At 42.1% G+C, this 5,170-nt stretch overlaps 1 long non-coding RNA gene across 1 annotated transcript; it reads left to right on the top strand.

Annotated features, from left to right (window-relative positions):
* Window positions 1-1,063: 1,063 nt before the first annotated feature.
* Window positions 1,064-4,933, top strand: LOC123058322 (uncharacterized). The gene is made up of 3 exons (XR_006427145.1): window positions 1,064-2,808; window positions 3,051-3,092; window positions 3,249-4,933. It is a non-coding gene; the product is annotated as an uncharacterized lncRNA (long non-coding RNA).
* Window positions 4,934-5,170: the final 237 nt, after the last annotated feature.

Here is a 5,170-nt window from a genome sequence, read left to right as displayed (position 1 = left end):
GTTTTTTACACCACCGTTTGCGATTATTGCATCGCACACAGTTTCGTCGAAGGGTCTCCGATCGAAGTGTCGCGATAACAACATCCTACAATAGTGATAACAAATACGATAAATATTGCATGGTTCAAATTCCAGCATTACAAGGCCCAAATTCGAAGATTACAAGGTTCAAACTATTTTTACAAATAAAATTCATCTTCTTCATAATATTTTTCATGCATTATTTCTGTGGAAGGATCGGCCATCGAGAAGTCATATAGCGGCTTGATACAATGACTTCCGAATAATCTGTCATATGAACTTACAAACTGAAATTCAGCTTTTGCAAAGCCTTTTCCATTCAGCTGTAGACGCATGCGCTCTTTAGCAATCCATTCACTTCTGTGCAGTATATATAGGGCAAACCTCATTACCTTGAGCAACCTTGCTTTCTCAACAAAGAGCCTAATGAATTTAATTTCTGGTGTGGTGCCTCTATACTCGTTAAAAGTAATTTCTATGAGATGAAGATCAAGACATTAAATGGGATTGTTATATTCCCCAACATTTTCTACTTTCAGGTCTGCTAGTATCTGCAAACGGAGACAACATATTAGTGCCTAGCTGCAGATTTGAACACTTCGGACCTCTTTGATTTGCAGGATTTCTAAAATACACGAAAAGAGTGAAATGCCACCTTCTATCTTCCATGATTAACATCTCAAAAAATATATGCATTGAAATCCTCCAAATTTCCTTTAGAAATCATTCTACATTTGTCATTGTAATCTACACTACTATTAAAAGAGCAAACTTTATTTATTCTAAACCCACCCAGATTAGTATACACATGACAATCAGTACCCTAGGATCTATTCCACTTAGGCTTTGTTCGGTTAATCCTCTCCCCAAGAGGATTGAAGGGGATTGGCAGGGATTGGTTCATATTTTGACTTAGAAGAGGTTTAAATCCCCCTCAAACCCCTTCAATCCACTCGGATTCACCCGCAACCGAACAAGGCCTTAACGATATCTAAGGGTCAATTTCGCCTCCATGGTCTGCCAACCAATTCGATGGCCCAGATTCGATGGTCTGCCACCGCACGTCCTGCCCCGCGCACGTCCGTCTTCAATCCAACCGCCCCTCGCATCCCTTCATTCTCACAGGTGCACGCGGGAGTTGTTGCCGCCGCCGAGCATGTGGGCTCCGCCGCCCTACCGCCAGACGTGGACGCACGCGGCCGTCGCCGCCGCCGGGCACGTGGCCTCCATCGCCCCGCCATCTGGCGTGGAAGCACGCAGCCGTGGTTGTCGCCGCCGCCGTCTGATGTGGACTCTGGCCGTCGCCGCCACCGGGCACGTGGCCTCTGCCGCCCAACCTGGACACACGTGGTCGTGGCCGTTGCCGCTGCGGCGGGCGTGGCCTTCGCCGGCCTGCTGCCCGGTGTGGATGCACGCGGCCGTGGCCTCCGTCGCCCAGCCTCCGGGGACGTGTACGCATGTGGGCGTTGCCGCTGTTAGGGACATTGGCGCACACAGTAGAGAAAAGCTCCACCGCAACCTCTGTCGTAAGAATAAGATGATTTCTCCTATCTCTAATCTACTTGCAATCTGACATCCATTGCCAATTTGGCTTTCTGGAAATTCGGTGGCACATGAATTCTAATTCTAATTTGAACATGGAGCACTATTTTTTTTTCTTGTGATAACCACCAAGCACGAACATGCAGTGCATGTATAGCTCTTGCCGAGTGAAATTTTTATATCATATTCCGTTGTCAATTTACCCTTTGTTTGAGGACAATAGGCTGTTCTCACATTAGCATACATCTAAACTTCTAGATTATTTTTAATACATGGTCGTTTGAAGCACCCATCTTTGTACTGTTTTTTGTGTGTATGTATGGTTTTTTTCCTTCTTCTGAAAGAATCATATATGCTTCGAGTTGACTGACGGGCAATGCTAGAAATCACTTGGAAGTTACAGGTGTGTTGGTGCAGATTGCTTAAAAAAATTTCATGTATCACTTTTTTGTAACTCTGACATTTAATTTGTGTTCAATTATCTGTAGTACAACCTAACTATTTGATCTTCGGGATGCTAATTTGTGCACACACAGAATAAAAAACCGGTAGCGATGACAATGTTTCCTGTGAAGATCAATACCTGCTACATATGCATTGTTTCCTGTGACGATCAATTCCTACTACACCTACACTAGATCCTGTGATGCATTGCGAGGCCTGGAACGACTTTAATTTTGAATATAATTTTACTTTCGGAGCTGTTTAGTCCAGCAATGAAACACATGTCATTATCCAGTCTGCTCGCACGATTGGCACACACAACCACCGCCGACCATCGTTATCCGGCCATAATCCCGACGTCCTCCTCGCATCACCCTGCCGTGTGCCCCTGGCCGATTTCCTCGATACGCCATCCAAGCGCGCGTAGCCACAAAAGCTCTTCATCATGGTAAGGCGCAGGTAGATGACGACAAGCTGCAGAACAACAACTCGACAGTGGAGTACCGACGCGATACTTGTCATTGGGAATCGGGAAGGTATAGTGTTGGGTACATAATTTTGCTTGGCCGTCACTTTTCTTTTAAAGTATGTTCGCTGCAGAATGATTCTCGATAGCTCTTCCTCTCATGTATGTTTTCTTTTCAGCATGATCATAGCCCACTGTGTTGTATATTGTTTTCACCAATGAGGGCCAGCTGCATGACCAATTGATTTCTCCCTTCTATCTGATTGCCAGTCCGGTGAAGACTTTCCGATAATTTGTATGTCTTTTTGGACTGGTCATTACTTTCTGAAATTAAGGTACGATGATTTGGAGGAATTGATGTGTATGCACTGTTGTTACATTGCAGGATAGTGAATTGTGATAATTTTACTATTGTGTATACCCTGTTCTACATAAAATTTTCCTTTAGCATCTTAAAGATATCTCTCCACTTCATTCTTGTTACTTTATTTGCAGCCTGGTTATATGTTGTTTGTGCTCTCTCATTACTATCTCAGGCCTATTAATCCATATATTAATTGTTCCTGAATTTCTACAGGCTCCCCTGATCACCATATTTATTTGGAAGCTACTAGAACAGGTCAATCTTAGTTTGGGCTCTGTTGCAGCAATAGGCCTGTGCTTTTTAATCGTGTTTTAGCTATTCATTTTCAAGTGCACTAAAAATCGACATGTTTCATATTCCTCCAACAGTTTTGAGGTTCCATACTTAACTCTTGCATTTTGGTTACTGTAGAGGAGTATGCTCATATGGTCAAGGCTGGTATCATCGACCCTGTAAAAGTGATCCAAAATGCACTTCAAGGTGCAGCAAGGTACAACTTCAGTTCTCTAACCATGTACTTTATGTATGGCCATGACAGAAGTAATCAGACTTGTTTGACAATTTGTGTTTCTGTACAATGTTTATCCGCTGATCACAACCATAGAGGTTGCAGATGAACGACAGGTTTTGAGGACAGTGCGGCATGATGCTTGCGTGAATTGTATTAGGGTGCGCGCATTCTGTCCAACGGGATTTGACTGTACATCTCTGTCCATTACTTCAGGTGTGCATTGAGCATGCATGATTTGCCTGATGATAACAATTGATTTGCAGTTTTGGATTATAATATTTTTTGCGGGTCAGGTTTGGATTATATCTAACTAGAAGGATATGGATACTGCTCCATTGGCAAGCTTTGATATTTTTGTTTTCTAGCTAGAAAAAGATAACAACACGAGTGCTCAAGGTGATAAATATGTTCACCTACATTGCAATGGGGCCATAAATATTTTGTGTACCCACTAATTTTTTGTTGTTGATTCTGTTTAAGTATATTCTTGCTAATTAGGATCAAAATGATGACGTTAATTTAGAGCACTTGTTGCCTTACTCCATAGATCTATGACATTCAACAGAGTTTGTTGAAGCAATGGCGTCAAAACATAAAGAATGTTATGGGAAGTAGGACTTGTAAGAAAATAATCTTATTACAAGAATGGATAAATAGTGTCAATGAGAAAATGTTAAATCCCCTCTCTCCATTTCCTTACCATGAATCTAACATTTTTTTGATCTGTTTTTAGCTTCTAGATGTTCTGCAACTATATACACAATAGATACTGTCTGTCTAAACTATAGCTCCACTCCATGAGAAGCTGAGATAAACTAAGAATGGGGCAAAGAAATTCCGACTCTTCCTGCTCGCAGGCGGGCCTGGTATGACTCCCATGGGTAGCATTACCGCAACTATCGAGCCTTCAAATTTTGAAGATAACAAGTAGCCTGAATCCAGGACGAAAACTAATTCAGTTCTGCCAAGACTACTATTTTTTGGGTATCTTTGTTCCAACTTTGCATTGACACCACTTGGACAATGTTTATGTGTTCCTTTCATTTTCGCCAACAAAATAAACATTCTGAAATCTTTATAGGATATTTGATTCCAGTTTCACTATACAATAGACTAAATAGGCTACGCCCTTACATTCTCCGTGGAGAAGTTGTCCACCTAGTTGATTGCCATTTATTTGCGACATTTTTTGTACAGTTATGATTTATGTGGTATGTTTGGTACCGTCAAAAGATGATTGATGGGTTTGTACTTCTCCTTTTGTTTATAGAGAATGGGCCATCCTAGAGTATGAATTCAAAATTCTATATCCGCATGAATTTGACATGGTTTGATTGAGGCGTGCGTTGCACGTGCACGCTTAGTAGTCATGGGTAAAAGTAACAACAAATTGAGCTCTGTTGTGGTTAATGATACGTTTCTAACATATCTATAATTTTCGATTGTTCCATGCTGTTATATTATCAATCTTGGATGTTTTACAATCATTTTATAGCAACTTCATATCATTTTTTGGGACTAACCAATTGACATAGTGCCCAGTGCCAGTTTTTGTTTTTTTGCTTGTTTTTTTACTTCACAGAATATCAATACCAAACGGAGTCCAAACGCAACAAAATTTTTTGGAGATTTTTTCTAAACCAGAAGACACCTGTTGGGCTAAAGAAGTACCAGAGGGGGGCTTCGAGGGGAGCACAACCCACCTGGGCGCGCCTGGGGGCCCAGGCGCGTCCTGGTGGGCTGTGCCCACCTCGGCCGCCTCCCGCACCGCCTCTTTGCTCTATAAATACCCCGAAAATCCAAAAACCCTAGGGGAGTCGAC

Source organism: Triticum aestivum, chromosome 3A (assembly GCF_018294505.1).
Source record: "Triticum aestivum cultivar Chinese Spring chromosome 3A, IWGSC CS RefSeq v2.1, whole genome shotgun sequence".
Classification (NCBI taxonomy): domain Eukaryota; kingdom Viridiplantae; phylum Streptophyta; class Magnoliopsida; order Poales; family Poaceae; genus Triticum; species Triticum aestivum.
The sequence above is the reverse complement of the archived record's forward strand: the minus strand, read 5'-3'. Positions and strand labels throughout refer to the sequence as shown.